At 38.6% G+C, this 18,814-nt stretch overlaps 1 protein-coding gene across 6 annotated transcripts in view; it reads left to right on the top strand.

Moving 5' to 3' along the window:
- The window catches only part of PBX3 (PBX homeobox 3), a 208,859-nt gene that overhangs the window by 182,876 nt on the left and 7,169 nt on the right, over positions 1-18,814 (top strand). The window lies entirely within an intron of this gene.

Below are 18,814 nucleotides of genomic sequence, written 5' to 3'. Positions count from 1 at the left end.
TGATATATAGTCCCTTCACATATATATGAGTATTTTAGTTTTGTATGTAAACTAAGGAATTTATATACACCACTATGTGTATGTTGGCAGTAGACCTTTGGTGGGGGTGGGCGGTGAAGGCAGAGATACCAGTTATCTTTTGGTTGTATAATCTGAGCAGATGATGGTGGCATGGACCACAGTATTAGTGGCAGAGGTGATTAGATGTGGCTGGATTCTGGTATGTTGTGAAAGTACAGCTGAGAGAGTTTACTGATACTTGGATGTAGACAGGGATTACACTAGTGTTTTTGACCTGAGTGGTGGTAGGAAAGAGTTAATATTAAGTGTGATGAAGAAGGATTTGGAAGGAGTCGATTTGGGGAGGAAAGATCAGGAGTTTGGTTTTAGACATATTGAGTTAATATATACTACAGTTTTTCAAGTTCACAAAATGTATAACTATAAGTAGGCATGGGTAAGTGAAAATTGTATAAGTTATACCGGTCTTACACTAATTTGTGATAATATACTATAAATACATTTCCTTAAATATAGAAATATATGCTGGGCTCAGTTTGATAGAGTAAATTGGAATTCCCCTTTTACATAACAACCTGAAGGTTCACAAAAGAAGAAATTATTTTAAATTTCATGTGCACTGAGAGTCATACTTAAATTGTCACATATTCTTAATTAGTGAAGCAGTTATTAATATGCTTTTACTTTTTGGAATAGCGCTAACTTGCATTGATTATTCAAGTTACTAAGCCACAAGAAACTCCATTGTTCTCCTGATTCCAATTTTGAATTTGAATGACTCTAGCCTTACCTTTTCTGCTAGGTGTTTTTAGAATGAAAAATGTTAACCTTTTCTTCATCGATATTATAACTGAAAAGTACTGTGGGAAAAAAAGATTATTATTATTTTTTAACAGGTGAGAACCTAAGTGGTAGAAGTTAAAGTCACAGCATCAAGATTCATTCGTTCATTCATTCATTCATTCATTCATTCATTCAGCTAACATTGTTTAGACCCTTTATACTGGTGCACAGGGCCTGCCTTTATCACAATCCAGTGTGAAAACTGGATTATGATGAAAAGGTTATGATGTGGCTTTGCAGATGAGGGAACTGAAATTTACAGAAGTGATTGGACAAGGGTTAATGCCTTAGTGAGTGGTGGATCTGCATGGTTCTTATATAGAGTCTTGACAAAAAGGGAGAAATTGGATTTTCTTCCACCCCACCCCACCCCACCCCACAAGAGTTGATGTGATTCATCCTCTCCAGGGTCTAGGCTGCAGAGTCCTGTTGTGAGGCATAGGCCTGGGCTGTGTCACTAGGGCTGCATCATTTTCCCCCTAAGCTACTGTAGAGATTCTAGGCTAGTTAGTAGTCTGAGGTCTCCTCACTCATTAAACCACTTATTCCAAAGCAGTGAATATTCTGTAAGCTAATTAAAATTTGTAAGTAAGATTTCTTTATTAAAAAAAAATCTATTAAAATAAGAAGAAGCCCGTTAAAATAATAATTAGAAGAGGGGGGAAAAAAGAGAGATGACTATCAAATTACAGTATTCTGTTCAGCTGTCCGTAAAGGCCTTCCCTGTTACTTTGGCAGAAGAGCAGAAGTGGATTCCTAGTTGGGTGCAGTAGGTAAACCAGAGACAAGTGAAAGGAGAATGGCAAGCTGTCTCCAAGGAAGACTAAGACCCTCTGTTCTCAAATCTCCCACGGTGTGTCCTAGTGGAGGTGGAGTGCCATTAAACAGTGTGCAAAAAGTAAAGGAGTGGGTTGTAAAAGAGTGAGAGCTAGCAGATGCTATGGTGCAGGCCTGTAATCCCAGCAGCTCTGGAGGCTGAGGCAGGAGGTTCACAAGTTCAAAGCCAGCCTCAGCAATTTAGCCAGGCCCTGTCTCTAAAACAAAGGGGGAGTGGGGCTGGGGATGTGGTTTAGTGGTTAAGTGCCTCTGGGTTCAATCCCTAGTACCCCCCCCCCCCCCCCCCGCCAAATAAAAGTAACGTGCTATAGCACCAAATGCAGGTCAGGCACACTGGAGGGCTGAAAGCAGGGGAAACTTGGGGGGTAGGCGGAATTCTCCTTAAACAAGCAGGTGGCTATGAGCATGCTCTTCAAGTTTGCTCCAGTAACCGCAGGCATGTTTATTTTAGAATGAACTTTTCTGAGGGAATCTCTAGCACTCATTTGATTTGATACCTAATCCAGGGATAAAGAGACTATTTTCACTTTAGATTTAGTGGGTTTATTGATGTTTGCATTGTTTGTTTTTCTGTGGTTCTGGGGATCAAATCAGGGCCTCTCATATGGCTAGGCAAGCGCCGTACCCCTCAGCTACATCCTCAGCCCATCCACTTATGTTCTTTGAGTTTTCATGTACCTAGCAGAAGTCTTCATCAGAACTGGGAGCCCTCCAGTTTCTGCTTCCTTCGCCTTTTTTTTTTTCCTGGTCCTTCTCTTCTTTCTCCAAATGAGTATTCCCCAGTCCCTCTTTGTGCCTGCCTCTCTTTGCTGCATCTCACCTTTCCATTGACTTGCTTCTGCCAGGCATGTCAGGCCAATAGGCTAATCTATAAGTCAGGGTCCCAACAGAAAACAGATGGTATGCTCAAATTAGAATAATTTGAGGAGAGTTTAATGAAGTGACTGTTTACAAAAATGTGGGCAGAGTGTAGGAAAACCACAGCAGATAATGTTCTAAGACTCCAGACCAGAAAAGGCTCCATACTCTAGCATCCTGGCTTCCCACTTCTGTTGATTCCTCGATTTTCTTACCCAGGAACCTTCTCCAGAGATACTCTTGGGCTTTGCTTTCTTCCTTTTCTATTGGCCTCTCTTCTCCTTTCCTGACTCTTCTGTCAGTTGTGTATAAAGCACATTGGTTTTTTTTTTTCTTTTCTCTTTTTTGGGTACTTGGAATTGAACTCAGGACCCAGAGGTCCTTTACCACTCTGCTACATCCCAAGCCCTTTTTATTATTTATTTTGAGACAGGTCTCACTAAGTTGCTTAGGCCTTGTTAAGTTGCTGTGGCTGGCCTTGAACTTGAGATCTTCCTGCCTTGGCTTTTTTCAAGTTGCTGGAATTATAGGCCTGTGCCACCATGCCTGTTCTGATCAGATTAGGAAAGGCCCTCTAGGAAAATGACATGTGTATAAGCCAGAGAAGGATACATTTAAGACTGTGATAGAAAAAAAAATTGAGGAAGAAAGCTATACTTAGCAAAAGAAATGTATTAGGAAGACAGTCTTGGAACAGTGGAGCCTGGCTGGTTATGTGGAAGATCATGTCAAGAATTGAGAAAGTCTGGGCTCGGGTTGTGGCTCAGGGGTAGGGTGCTCGCCTTGCGCGTGCAAGATCCCTGGGTTTGATCTTCAGCACCACATAAAAATAAATGAATAAAATAAAGGTATTGTGTCGAACTACAACTAAAAAATAAATATTAAAAAAAAAAAGAATTGAGGGAAGTCTAAGATCAGCCAAACTCAAACCCCAGCTCCTTCCTAGTCAGTTGGCTCTGTGGCCTTGGGCAGGTCATTTTACCTCACTCTGCTTCCTCTCCTCTCATGAATGATTTGGATAAAAAATGGCATATCATAGGATTGTGGACATTTCAATGAAATACATGTAAATGCCTAGTGGAGCCCCCATAAGAGTAAATAAAAGATATAATGATTGTGCTGTTTCTCCTGCTTGGAATTCTATCCTTGCCCCACTACGCTTGAACATTTTACTAATTTGTGCTCCTTCAAAACTCACTTCAGATGTTCATTCTTTAAGAAAGCTTTCCTTGATATTCTCAGTGTGTATTTTCTGTTTTATATTCTCATAACTTCCTTTGCTTCATACCACTTAACAGGATTGTAATTCTGAAAAATGAATTGTTTAATGCTATTTCCCTGATAAATGGTCAGAACTGCATTGGTCAGAAGTTTTGTTTTAAACAGCTCTATATTTTTAATTCCTAGAAGTGTCTGATGAATGTTGAGCAAATGATTTAGATAGCAGGACATAATGCTGAAAGGTCAAGATTGAGGCTGATTGAAGAGGGTCTGATATTTTGAGGTTTTGCAGTTTAGGTGTCTGCAGTTATGAAGTTGAGCAATTTAGATGTATGTCTGTAGTTATGATGCTGAGCAGTGTAAATGGCTATTTTATGTTCATTAGTTAATTTATTCAACAACATTCACTCACCTAGTATCTTCAAAGTCATTGGGACAACATTGTAATAATGAATACACCAGAGATCCTGCCCTTTTGGAGCTTATATCCTTTTGAAGAAAGGATTATATTCATTTTATGTATATGAATGTGCTTGTATATTTTAAATTAGCATGTAGTATATTATTCTTGCTGTGATGCTATATGTTATAGAATCACCTTATAATTACTGTAAAAAAAACAATGATTATTATATATGTATTATATAAGTGCCTGTAAAATAAAGAGGAAAAAGATTTCTGAAGTGGGGGTATCTGATCAGATTTATGAAAGATAATCTAGCACTGATGTATAAGATCAGTTTGAAGGAGAAACCTCTAGAATTAGGACAAGAAAAAAATAGGTTATTATCATAATTCACACAAGGGGTGGTAAGAATTCACATTAAGGGGGCTGGGGTTGTGGCTTAGTGATATAGCACTTGCCTAGCACATGTGAGGCCCTGGGTTCAATCCTCAGTACCACATAAAAGTAAATAAGATAAAGGTATCGTGTGTAACTACAACTAAAAAATAAATATTAAAAAAAAGAATTCACATTAAGCTACTGAAAATACAAGTGAGGAATGGATTTGAACAGTACTTTGGAGGTAAGACTGTAATTTGGAGACAGGGTAAATAGTTGGGTTGGATGTGGGGAGGAAAGAGTGATAGAAGAAAGCTGAGGTTTTCATTGAAGATGCTGATATTATTATCCAATTGCAGGGGATATTAAAGTTTGATGATTATGCCAGATTTCCGTTATCTTTAGCATGGGAAATGTTCCGTTTAGAAATACAACTCAGAAGGAAGGTCAAGGTTAAAGATGTAGTTTGTGGGTCATCCACTTAAGTTCATATTTTTGGCCTTGGAAATGGATGAAATTGCCAAGAAATTTGCAGATGAGAACATAAAGCTGGGGAAAACTGATTTTACCTGAGTTATTTGTCAGCTCTGAGAGTATGGCTAAGAAGCTGAGAGGTTAAGCAGTGCTTTTGGCAACTTTGCAGGGCTGAGAGGGTGAGAATAATGCTTAGGTCCTACCAAGGAGGAGACATCATTCCCCTTGCTTTGGATTAATATTTAGACTACTAAAACTCCATCTTAGTAGCAATAGTACAATGGAAGAAGACCCTAAGAGAGACTTCTGCTTTAAAGTATCTTCATTCTTTTTTTGGAGTAGGTATTGAAACTGGGGCCTCGTGTATGGTCAGTATGTGCTCTATCACTGAGGTGCACCTCCAGCTCCCAGAATACCTCAGGTATTAAAATTGGATTGCTATTATTCAGAGTAACCTGGACAAGCCAAGTATAAGTTTGTTGTTGTTTTTCCTTCCTTTCTTTCTTTCTTTCTTTCTTTCTTTCTTTCTTCTTTCTTTTTTTTTTAAGAAAAGTTGCATTAGTTGGGGCTGGGGATATAGCTCAGTTGGTAGAATGCTTGCCTCAAATGCACAAGGCCCTGATCAATCCCCAGCACCACATACGCGCGCACGCACACACACACGTAACTTTAGCCTAGATTTCCACAAACAAAGCAAACACAACATTGAGCACATAATCAGGGGGAAAGGATGCATGTGCAGAAATTACAGACAATAGAAATAGACCCAAAGAGATACATAAAATTTAAAAAAAAATATATGGTAAGGATTGTAAAATAACTATGTTTAGTATATCCAAGAGGGGGAAAAAGGGCAAACTGGAGAATTTTTCACAGAACTGGAAACTATAAAAAATGATCAAATGAAAATTTTAGAACTTCAAATCTAATTACCATTATTAAGAAACCAGGAGTCTGGGATTGTAGCTCAGTGGTAGAGTCCTTGCCTAGCATGTGTGAGGTACTGGTTTGATCCTCAGGATCACATAAGTAATAAATAAAATAAAATAAAATAAAGGTGTTGTGTTTATCTACAACTGGAAAAAAAAAAGGAAAGAAGCCAGTGGATGGGTTGATTAAACATAGCTGAAAGGAGAATTAGTGAACTGGAAGGTGGGTCATGAGAAAATAATCATTGTAGCCAGGTATGGCAGTGCATGCCTGTCATCCCATTGATTCAGGAGGCTGAGGCAGGAGGATTGCAAGTTTGAAGCCAGCCTTAGCAACTTAGCAGGACCCTGTCACAAAATTAAAATTTAAAAAAGAAGAAGAAGAATTGGGGATATAGCAGTCCTAATACAAAAAAAGATCCTGTGAAAACTAAAGAGATAACAGGATGGGAAAATCAAAAGGGAAAGTAAGAGACATAGAGGACACAGTTTTTAAAAAATGTCTTTAAGTGTAATTTAGTTCCAGAAGCAAATGTGAGAGTAGGTCAGAACAATATTGTGTGTGTAATAGATGAAAACTTTCCAAAACTGATAGCAGATTCCAAGATCTAAATTCATCAAGAACTATACCCCAAACAAAAGAAATAAGTAAGAATCCACACTAATGAAATGACAGGCAAAACAAGAGCAGCCAGAGGGAAATATAAGATTGCCTTCAAAAAAGCAAGTTAGACTGACCACTACTTTCTTAACCAAAACAATGAAGATATAGTAGTGTTGTCTTTAAAGAAATGAATTAAAGTCAGTGTCAGCCTAGAATTCTGTACCTGCCAGAAATATTATTTGATAGTAGAAGTGAAATAAAAACATTTTCATTAAAAATTGAAAGAATTTGTCCCATTTTTTTTTCTCTAAAGGAAATATAAAAAGAGGTGTTCTTCATACAGGAGTAAAAAGATTCCAGATAGAGAGAAGGAGATGGGGGAAGGAGTGAAGAAGCCAAGAAGAGGGTAAATAAGTATGTGAATCTAAATAAATATTGATTGCTTAAAATAACTAATCATGTCTTAACATTTTTAGCTGTGTGTATAATAAAGTGTACAACAGTAACATCTTGCAAGTTATGAGGAGAGTATTTTAAGGCTCTGGCATTTTCTAGGAAAAGTGCCAATTAATGTTAAACTTTAATCAAGAATATGTAATTTCTAGGATAGTCACTTAAAGAATACTAAAAGACTATATAACTTCCAAACCAATAACATGGGAAACATGGAGCAAGTTTTTAAAATAAGCAATCTAAAAGAAGGCAAGAAAGGAGAGAAAAAGTGCATGGTAAATGGTACAGATAGAAAGCACTTAGTAAAATGATAGGTTTATATCTAAAGATATCAGTATGAAATCATATCAAATCAATATATTGAATACCCTAATAGAAAATACAAATAGGGTATAGAAATAAAACTTAATTATGTGTTCTCTAAGAGACATGCTTAAGATAAAAGGTCACAAAAAGAACAACTCTGAAAGAATGTAACATACCTCAGCGCAAAAGCAAATAATAGGTTAAAAAACAAAATAAAACACTCCAAGACAAGAAGTTTTACTATAGATAAAGATGAATACCAAGTAAAGATAATATGGCAGTTCTGCATTTGTAGGCATCTAATTACACAAGCTCAAATAGCATTTGGCAAAAAGTTAAAGAATTTTAAAGAAAAAATTGACAAATCCCAAATCACAATAGGACATTTTCACACTGTGTTATAACTGAATAAGCAGACACATATAAATAAGGACACAAAACAGTGCCTTTTAAAATTTAGCATACATGAGAATGATCTGGAGATTTGTTAGAATGTAAATTTCAGAGTCCATTTCCACAGGTTTTGATTCAAAGGATCTGTACTGGCCCTGAAACTTTGTAGCATTCAGATTAGTATTGATGCCATATTAGTATTTGGACCACATTTCGAGTAACACAAATATAAAAAATTTGATGCCAACATTAGCAAATTAGGCTTAATGGACATACATAGAAAACTACATCCAACAATTGCAGAATAAACTTTTCTTTTTGACTAGAGTGTATTTCTGACTTAAGTAGAATTAAACTAGAAATCAATAATTAAAAAGATAAGTTGAAAATTTCCGTATGTTTGGAAATTAAATAATATGTTTAGTGACACCTGGGTTAATGAAGAACCCACAGTAGAAATTGGAAAATATTTTAACTGAATGATAATGAAAATGTAGTCTATTAAAAGCTCTTAGAGGGGCTGGAGTTGTAGCTCAGTGATAGAGTGCTTGCCTTGTACACGTGAGGCACTGCGTTCGATTCCCAGCACCAATATAAATAAGCAAATAAAATGAAGAATCATCAACAACTAAAAAAATATTTAGAAAAAATCTTCAACGAATACAGCTAAAACTGTTCTTAAAAATGTATAGCTGTAGGGGGTGGGGTTGTGGCTCAGCGGTCAAGTACTCGCCTAGCATGTGTAGGGTGCTGTGTTCGATCCTCAGCACCACATAAAAATAAAATACTAAAACAAAATATTTTTAAAAAACGTATAGCTGTAAATATGTGTATATGCGTATATACATGTATATATATGTATGGTGTATGTATGAATATATACATATCTATATAAATATATTTCAGACACAGAAGACTGAAAATCATAGATAAGGGTTCATTTCTAGATGATATGGACATTAAATGAAGCAAAAATTAAAAAGTAGTAGGAAGGAAATAGTAAAGATAAGTGCAGGATTTGTTTACCTAACTCGGTTTTATTTTTTTAATGAAAGAAATAATCCTAAAGGAAAAAAAAAATCTTCAACTGTCAACATTGTCTGTGGTCATTTAGAACCAGCTCTCAGCACGTGTTTTAGGGAGATGAGTGGTGTCATCCATTTTGTATGTGCTGTGGCCGCAAGGCTGACGTTTTATATACTTTCGCAGATGAACCTCTTTGTGAATGTCACCAGCAGTTATCAGTCCATCATGCATAGAGTAGAAAGGGCAAAGCCAAACTGTAAGGATGTCAGCACATTATAGCAATAAAATTTTTCATGGCCTCAAATAAAAAAATACTGTACTTGACAAGTGAATCTGTTTTAAATTATTTCAAATACTATGGAAATGGAATTTTGATTTGGTCAGTTCTCCCATTGGAACCAGATTGTGTTCCAAAAGTTGGCTTTCAGCTGGAAGAGAGGTGTTCTGGGTCTTGGTGTTATCCTTCTTTGGTAGGAAATTCATTATGCTCAGGCAGATGGGGAAAGGCCTCCTTTTCCTTTCTCTCATGGTTACCTCTTTCCCTTTGCCACTATCCTGCCAGTGCTCTGCACTGGCTCTCCCAGAATCCGAAAATCCTGTGACAAAGGTTACCTGGCTTTAGTCACTGCAGGATGCAAGCATGGCTTGTACACCAAGGGCTTTCTTTAGAGGGTTTTATTGTTGCTGGTTTAAAAACATGGAGAGCTAACATTTATTAGGTGCCAGGAACATCCCAGGTACTGTCCGGTGAATTTAACATGTCATCTCATTTAATGTTCACAAGAGCCCCCATGAAATTAGATATCATGACCTCATCTTGTAGATCAGGAAAGGATGTGCCTTAGATAACATGATTGTTTAAGGTGAAATAGGCAGGAACTTGCAGAGCTGGTATTCACCTGCCAGCCTGGTTAGCTCTAAAGTTCATTTATCTAATTGCCCTCTAGGTTCTTGGGGGATGTGCACAGTGTAGTTATCCACAGTGTGTCCAGCCCTTCTCTCCTTACAAAAACTCTAGTGAGCTTGTGCCCCAGGGGAGGGGAGGAGTGGAATGAAATTTAGAGTTTATTAACACCATCAACTTTGAACAGGATCTGGCACCCATCTGTCATTTAAAATGGAACCACAGAATGATGGTGAAAACATAGATTAAGGAGAAATTGTTTAGTGGAGGTAGGGTTGTTTACCATGTAGATCTGCTGGCATGTTCTACTCTATACGACTTAGCATTTCAGCACTTCTAATCTGTTACATTTAATTAGGCACAGTACATAAAGTGTGCGTGGCAAGTAAACATAGGGAAACACAGTGGCAAATTTTTCCAAGATTTGTGCTTCATAAATTTTCAGTTTGCTAATTTCGATAATGATGTTTTCATGTCAGCTGCTTCCTCTCCAAACAAGTGCAGATCCTCTCTCTCCCTGAAGCCAGTTGTGTGAGGGAGGAATGCTGGGGGTGAACTGCAAAGTTCCATCCTTTTGCCTTTTAAGTCTTTATTTTTATTTTATTTTATTTTTTAAGAGAGACAGAGAGAGAGAATTTTTAATATTTATTTTTTAGTTTTCGGCAGACACAACATCTTTGTTTGTATGTATGCTGAGGATCGAACCCGGGCCGCACGCATGCCAGGCGAGCACGCTACATCACCAGCCCCCTTTTAAGTCTTTAAATGAGAGTTTTTCTCTTTTATTTAATGTTGTCATTAATGTGATAAATGAATGTAGAATAGAATTGTAAATGTAAGATACAATTAAAACTAATCAATAAATTGACTTTCAGTGGCTATGGAGATATTGTAGATGGTTAACTTTTTTGTTTTTTCCCAAAATGGAATTTATCTTAAATTCAAAGCTGTTAAGAGATATTAATAGCTTGAAATTTACAAAGTGCCTGATTTTAATTATTTCCAGAATTCTCAGACCTGCCAACCAAAGGTCCTCCAGATAAAGAATAAGGATGGGATTAGTCACTCCTGTAACTGTGGAACCTGGCACTTAAACTCATAAAGATTGTTAAGTGACTTCTCAGTGATATGTATTTTTTTGAAAAGCATATTGGTTACTTTATTCATTAAAATTTTTTTCTAATTAAAAAAAATGAATACTTGTTTATCTGAAGAAAATTTGGATGATACTTGAAAACACACAAAAAATTGAAAGTACAGTCACATACTGCATAATGACGTTTCAGTCAATAATGGGACATATATAATGATGGTGGTCCTCGAAGATACTGTTACCTAGTGACATCAAAGCTTAGTTTTTATATGATGTATGCACAATGGAGAAATCACCTCACAAGGTATTTCTCAGAACTTGACTCTATTGTGAAGCAATTCATGACTGTACTTTGAAACCCACTGTAAGCCATAATCACAATTGGTACAAGTGCCCTCTCAACATCAATAGTATTTATCTTCAATGTGATCTTTAATCATGATCATATTTCAGTATATAGATGTATTATAAATGTTGGGTTTCTTTTTTTTTCTTTCCTTTTTTTTTTCCTGCTGTTGGACAGTGTTAGATATCCTTGTACCCCCTCAAGCTAAGTTCTTAGTAATAATGCTGGGCAAAGCATATGTATTTATTCACTGGTGTACTCTTCAGAAAAGTAATGCTCAATAATAAGTAAACTCTACCCCTCTTGGATTTATTTCTTTAATCAGAATGTTTTTTATTTCCTGGAGCTAACATATTTATTCTCTGTGTAATTGTGAAAGGTCATTGTATTGTGGAAGTGGTTGCCCAAGTGAGCCCTGTTCTTACAGTTGAGGAACGTGTTCTCCAGGCATATCCTGTCCAAAGGGCTCCCATGCTGTACTAACAGAGGAGTCAATGTACAACTGGAGTTAGCCTGGTTTAGGCAGCAATCTCCAAACCAGGGTACTGGTCCTCCACACTGAGCTCAGGTTCTCCAAGGGGACTAGGCCTGTGCAGTCTAAGGCTCCCACTGGCCAGCCTCTCTGAGGTGGATGCATGCCCCTTCCTGTAGTCTAGCACCTTGGAATGTTGCTGTGCTGGAGGCCTCATGTAGCTTGTCTTTTTTTCCCTCTCTGTTTCCATCTACCCTTTTCCCAGTTTATGAAAGGGATATTCGCACCCAATACCCCAAGTTTATGGACCCAAAGTGTGAGGCCCTCTGGGGTCCCCATTAGGAATACTGAGATATTATTGATAACAAAATTTCCTTCATTTAATACTTTGTAAGCCCTCTACTCCTCTTATTAAGAAATACCTGTATGATAAAACCTTCCATTTATTGTTTAAAATAAGTACTTTCATTTATCAAATAAACATTTGAATTGCTTTGACCAATTTTAGACTAATTGTAATGATAGCTTAATCCAGAAGGAAATATTAAACATGCAGAGCCTTATAATTACAGGAAATAAAAACAATTTTAAATTTTCAATTTCCATATATTTCTTTTGTAGAGCATAAAAGTATATTGCATTAGAATAATGTGGGAGAGAGATAAAATGGAAATATACTTTCAAGAACAAAAAGAAGAGTGTAAAATTCTAGACTTATAAAAGAGGGAGTTTATATATTTTTTAAAATGGATAGTGGGCATAAAATTGATGTGCTATTTATATTTGGTTGGATACATTTTAAAGAATAGTATTACCATTTTGTTTTAAAATGTCAACTTTTATTATATACTAAATAACATTGTTTATAATTCTAAAACTTTTTTTTTAGATAGAGTGAGAGAGGGGAGAGAGAGAGAGAGAGAGAGAGAATTTTTTTTAATATTTATTTTTTAGTTGTTGGCAGATACAACATCTTTGTATGTGGTGCTGAGGATCGAACCCGGGGCCGCACGCATGCCAGGAGAGCGCGCTACCACTTGAGCTACATCCCCAGCCCCATAATTCTAAAACTTATAGTGAAAAGTTATAGATGCCAACTTTAAAAAATGTGCAATGGGGGGAAATTATGTGGTAGGTATGCGACTTTTCAAAATTATTTTGGAGGGGAGGATTCCAGCAGGGTACAGACTCCAAACCCATCTCAGGTGGCCTCCCTGGAACCCATCTCCAACTGTGCTTCCAGGAACCTCAGGCTCAGTTCCAGCTGTCCTCTCCTGTCACCAGTCACATAGCTAGCTCCAGAATGGGGGAGATGTGAGATACCTGTGGAGCTCCCTTTCAAGCTTTCCCATGCCCCCACCTCCCTCTCTTTCTCAGCAAGAACCCAGTGGCCCTGCAGGTGTCTTTGCCCTGCTCATCCCCAGGCATCAGTGCCTTCACCTCTCTTGCTGCCCCACCTTCCCCAGTAGAAACAACGCTCACTCCTTGTCTTCCTCTCAGATGTCACCCCTTCCAGAAATGCTCCTTAATGTTCTCTGCTTTTTCCTTTAGGATGGTTTCTCCTCCCTCTTTCACCATATAAAGAAGATTTAGAGGTTAAGAAGGGGGAAAGAAGTTAAGTTAGAGAAGAGAATGGTCATTTCTGGGATCTTGGGAGGGTCCAGGGAGAGATAGCTTATGGAGATTTCTGTCTCTGAAATGTGGAGTATCAATAATAGTACCATTGAATGGAATTGAATTGAAGCTGAGGTTCAGTTCAAGTTCCTCCTTACCTTGGAATTCTCTTTTGATTTTCCAGGCTGTCTGGGACTTCTCTTCCTCCAAATCTCTGTTGTATGTAGGAGTCCTACCATGTAGCTAAGTGTGAGGTCATCATTGTCCTGCAAGTTTTGCTAATTATTTTGAGTGACTAGTATTGCTGTTATGTCGAGAGAATTTATTTATTTATTTATTTATTTATTTATTTATTTATTTATTTATTTATTTATTTATTTATTTATTTTAGTTCTCGGCGGACACAACATCTTTGTTGGTATGTGGTGCTGAGGATCGAACCCGGGCCGCACGCATGCCAGGCGAGCGCGCTACCACTTGAGCCACCTCCCCAGCCCCCCCCTTTTTTTTTTTTTTTTTTTTAATCTCCCACAGTACCTAGGGCAGTACTGACCAAATAGATGCTCAGTAAGCATTTTTTAAACTGATTATCAAAACAGAAAATGCTGATGGGGGTCCTGGTATGCAATTCTGGATCCATCACACTTTTCTCTGTGATTTTGGGCAACTTGTGCTTGGTCTGGCTCTCTAGTTTCTTCATCGATAATACATGACTGATACTATTTACCTGATAATGATCAGTTAATACTATGTGCCCAGATCACTAACACACCCAGCACCTCTGTGGGGAAGATATGCTGCTGCTGTTATGATTCTCATATGAAAGAAGACTGAAATGATCAGAATAACCTGTATGTAGTCACTCAGCTTGGTAAATGGCAGACTATGGATTTGAAACCAGACTGAGCCCAAACTCTTAGTTATTATGTGGTATTGACTTGTCTACCTCAGAGTGGTAGGAAGAATAAAGCTTTCTGAAAAAAGTGAAAAAGCTATCCAAAAGGTAAGTCTAGTTATTATTATGTGGAAAATATTTTATTTTTTATTTTATCTATTTTTAGTGCTGAGGATGGAACCTAGGGCTTTGTACATGCCAAACACATGTTCTGCCGCTGAGCTACACTCCCAGACTGAAAACATTTTTACTTTTAAAAATCATGGACAAGGGCTAGGAATGTGGCTCGAGTGGTAGCGCGCTTGCCTGGCATGCGCAGGGCGCTGGTACGATCTTGAGTACCACATAAAAATAAAGATGTTGTGTTCACCGAAAACTAAAAAATAAATATTAAAAAATTCTCTCTCTCTCTTAAAAAAAAAAAAAAATCATGGGCAATCTGCAGGACTCAGGTGGGGGGAACATGCATGGCCACATTGTGTGGAAGAGATCAGAAGCCTTTCAGGCCACTTCTGGCTTTACACAAAAGTTCCAGAAAATCAACAGCCCACAAAATGTTATTGCTCACTCCCCTGATTACCCCAGGCACAATCTGGGGCTGATAACAATGAACATCAGGAGAAGAAAGAGAGTACTTATGCTTTTATTCTCATTTTTAATTGATCTTAAAATTCTTGCCTGGCCCTTTGCCTTCAGCACAATCCAGAGTCATGAATCCTTGATGCGTGTCCTGCTGCACAGGACAAGGAATTCCTTTTCCCTGTACCAATTTCCTGCCTGTGTTTCTGTTCTGGGACCAATGTACAGACCATTCCAGTTCAGAAATGGAGCAAGCCCTGCTCTCCTTAGTGCCCAGTGCTCTAGCCTGGCTGCCATGAGCACTCTATAGGAGGGGCCAATGGGTTCTGCAGCTTGTGGTGCTTCCCACTGAGTCAGCAGAGGAGTTCTTTTGCAAATAATTGTATCCATCTGTTTTTTAAAAGTGCAAAAACAATTCTTGAATTTAAGTATCCATTAATTACACTGATCTCAGTTGCAGCAGTGTAGTCTAATAGCTGCAATACCCAAATCTGATATCAGAATGTGACGTGCATATTTTAATTTGAGAAATAGTTTAACATTTCTAGATATTCATTTAGATGTGGTTTTGCAGGTTAAACATAACGTATGATCACTGCTTCTTTCATTGCCTCCAATTAAACCTTGCTTGTTAGTTTAACCTCTAGGTAATCCCATCAAACAATTGATGTCAAGGAAACACTGCCCACAGTAGCTTCGGATGAGTGGCCATTAATTTTAATTGCCTTGATATTAAAGATTAAGAAGTATTGGGACTAGCAGAATAGAAACGATCTGATGTCAAGCAAATCCACTTGCTAAAGCTTCCCCAGGCTGCTGGTGATATTAAAATTTTACTGTGAGAATTAAATAAACCTTTATTAGTGATGACTGTTGTTTGATTGGTCCAGGGGTGTGCATAAACAGAGGATTCTTACATATCTAGAGATGAGACCTTCGATGGTACAAAGATTCTTCAATTATGAAACTGTTAATAAAGCTGTAATCTGATTTTCCGGGCTAGGTTTCATTAATGTATTATAGCTTCTCTGATTGTCAAGGTAATATTAACTACAAAGTACTGAATCCAACAGAGAATTGTTTAGAAGAAGAGAATTCTAAGATGGGCCTTTGTTGCTAAATTCAGAGTTGGGGAATTTTCATTAATTATGCTTACGAAATGCCAAATTCCCTCTCAACCAGGACTGTCTCCCTTTGCACTACAGATGTATTCACACTTAACTCTTTCTGAGGCTTAACAGGCTTATTCAGAAAGGAGCTTTGTGCCCGCCAGCTCTATGTCCACCTCCTGAGCTGGGAACATGCATGGTACAAGGTGAGGTCTGTTCTGAAAGGATTGGCTTTAACAAGAATAATCAGAACTAACATCTTCAGCGTTCTTTTTCAATCATGATTCAGAACTTTTATGTTTGTGTAAAATGTTCTAATTCCAGCATTGGAATGGATGCTAATGTTGGTGAGGCTGTTCTTCTTGTACAGAAATCCTTCCCTAGTATCTGTCTTCTTTAAGGACTGAACTCCACATCCTCCTCCTCTCTGCCATTCCCTCCCCCGTGACCTCCAGCTCAGGAGCCCAGTTCTGCCTGATCCTCCTCCAAAATATCTGCCCTCCCCTTGCCTTCTGCTCTGCTGGCTCTTCCTCCTGCTGCCACTTCCCTCACAGTGGCCATGCACACCCCCCACAGGCCTATGGGACTCGAAGAAGGGAGAGCGGGAAGGCAGGAGGGGTTAGATCCCTCGGGTTGAGTTCATGGGTCTAATTTTGTGACTTGTCTAGATGCCAGAAGTAGAACCAATGAAAGGAAAGGAAGAGGAGCCAGAGTTTAGTCCAGAATAAAGAGAACTATGTATCCATCAAGAAGGACTTCAGTGGAGTCAAGGCTTCTGGGAGGTAGTGAGGTCCATATTTCTGGAGGTTGGGTACCAGGAATACAAAAAGAACTTAGAGAAGAGGCACAGATAGGTTAAAGAGGATGCTGAATTCTGTCTTAGACCTGTTAAGTTGGAGGTTTAGCAGAACATTTATATGGAAATCTCTTAAAAATCGAGAGCTGAAATTCTTCTTGCAAGTTAGGAAGAGAGATAGAAATCTGGGGAGTCTCCAAACAGAGAGAATGACTAAAATTTTGAATATGGATAAGGAGAAAGAAAGAAGAGGACCAAGAACTGAGGAATGGAAAAACATACATACATGCACACCATGCTGTGCCAGGAAAAAAGCAGATGTTGGAGGGGAAGTGGGGGCAAAATATCAGAAATCACACAAAGAGTGAGCTCTGGGAAGGTACAACAGTGGTTACCAGTATCAGATGCTGCCCAGAGGTCAGACAAGTTGAGGAGGGCCAGGCTAGTGTAGGTCTATCATCCCAGCTACTTGGAAGACTGAGACAGAAAGACTACAAGTTCAAAGCCAGCTTGAGCAATTTAGCAAGACTCTGTCTCAGAATTTAAAGAAGGGTTGGGGGTGTAGTTAAGTGGCAAAGTGCTTGTCTAATTCTTGCTAAGTCCTGAATTCAGTCCTCAGCTCTGTACCCAAAAAACAAAACTAACAAAAAATGTTGAGAGAGAAATGGCCATTGGATTTGGGACAAGTGAGATGCCTGTGAAACCACCTCACCCCTGAGATTTCACAACAAAGAACTCTGCACAGTGCTCGATGCATACGAGTTCTGTTAAGTGCAGTTGTTATATAGCCACTGTTTGGTATGAAGAAAGCAAGGGATATGCACAGTCCTTCAGGGGAAATAAATCAAATGATGGTGGAACAGGAAAAGCTAGGAAGTGCTGATCTGTAGCACATTTACTTCCTGATGGGTTTTGGCTTATTTCTGCCTGATGAACCTATGCATGCTGCGTGGGTCCTCGGCGAGTCTGCCTGCCTGTGTGAGTGTGCACATGTGTGCACACAGTGATCCCAGGATGGGACAGCATATGGGCAGCAGTGAGGCCAATGTTGTCTTCCTCACGTGGCTCCCTTGCCAGGACTTTCTGGCTTCTTCAGGAAGGATGAGTGCCATAGGTTGAAGAATGGGAGTTCTATTTCCAAACCAATTAAAGACTTGGCAGAGGTGGTCATCAGGGGTGCCCACTGGTGTAAATTGGGTTGGAGGGCTTTGAACTGCACACTACTCCTTATTTTTCTTCAGGGCCCCAGAGGAGCTGTTAGGGAATAATAGCTTTAGGGTAGAACAGTGACCCCTGATACCACAGCAATGTGTTCCTTTGACAGACTCTTGGGAAAAAAATCATTGAAAAGTATTTCTAAACTGTTACTTTACCAAAAGAGAGGTAAGATCCTTTTACACAGCAAGTGGGCATACCTTTTTATAAATCGCTATGTGGCTTTTAGCTGCTGCTTTATATGGCTCAATGACATATGCCTGAACTCATAATGTAACCCTGAGTGGTGCGTCTGGGGCTCAAGTCCTGCTGTCCATAAAATGTGATGAAATCTGTCTGATGCCAAGATCTTTAGAAATTTATTAAATTTGCACTGGCTGACATCATAAGTAGTGTGTGTGTGTGTGTGTGTGTGTGTGTGTATGTTCCACCTGATGAAATCAGAGCTGCCCCTCTGCATTTCATTGTGACCTTATTGGAATTCTTGAGTTTTCAAGTTGTGGCCTCCTCTCATGTTCCCTGGCAGAGCTTGAGCAGCCATCTTGGCAGCTGTGCAGTGTCTTCTAAGGCAGGAGACAAAGGGATTTCTCATCCATTATTAATTGGTATTACTCTTTGCAGCAGACCAAACACAATTCTATAATACAGCTGCCAACACCGTGCGTGACCAACCCCCCAAAAGAAGTTATTCTTTCTTGAGTATTGCTTGTTATTTACCTAATATAAATGTTTCCTTTAGCTTTTCAGCTGTTTTTAGGGGGCCTGATTACTTACATACAAATTGGTGTCTATATCAATTGGATATTTTTTATGAGCATGCTTCCAGCCAACTGGGAGCCAACTCCAAGAAGAAGCATTATTCCAAAATAGTATGAAGAAATTTGCCAAAAGAGAATGCAAACCCCTGAAACCTTTATGAAAATCACCCATAGGATGTGAGGTCACAGGTGCTGAGTGTCTCCCAAAATGTCCCTTTAGTATGCAATGTTTGTGACTGGAAATTTTGACTTTCTTCTTTTTTGACTTTTCTACCCTTTCAATT

This window comes from Spermophilus citellus (genome assembly GCF_964194105.1).
Source record: "Spermophilus citellus genome assembly, chromosome: 2".
Taxonomy (NCBI): domain Eukaryota; kingdom Metazoa; phylum Chordata; class Mammalia; order Rodentia; family Sciuridae; genus Spermophilus; species Spermophilus citellus.
This window is presented reverse-complemented; position numbering and strand designations above follow the sequence as displayed.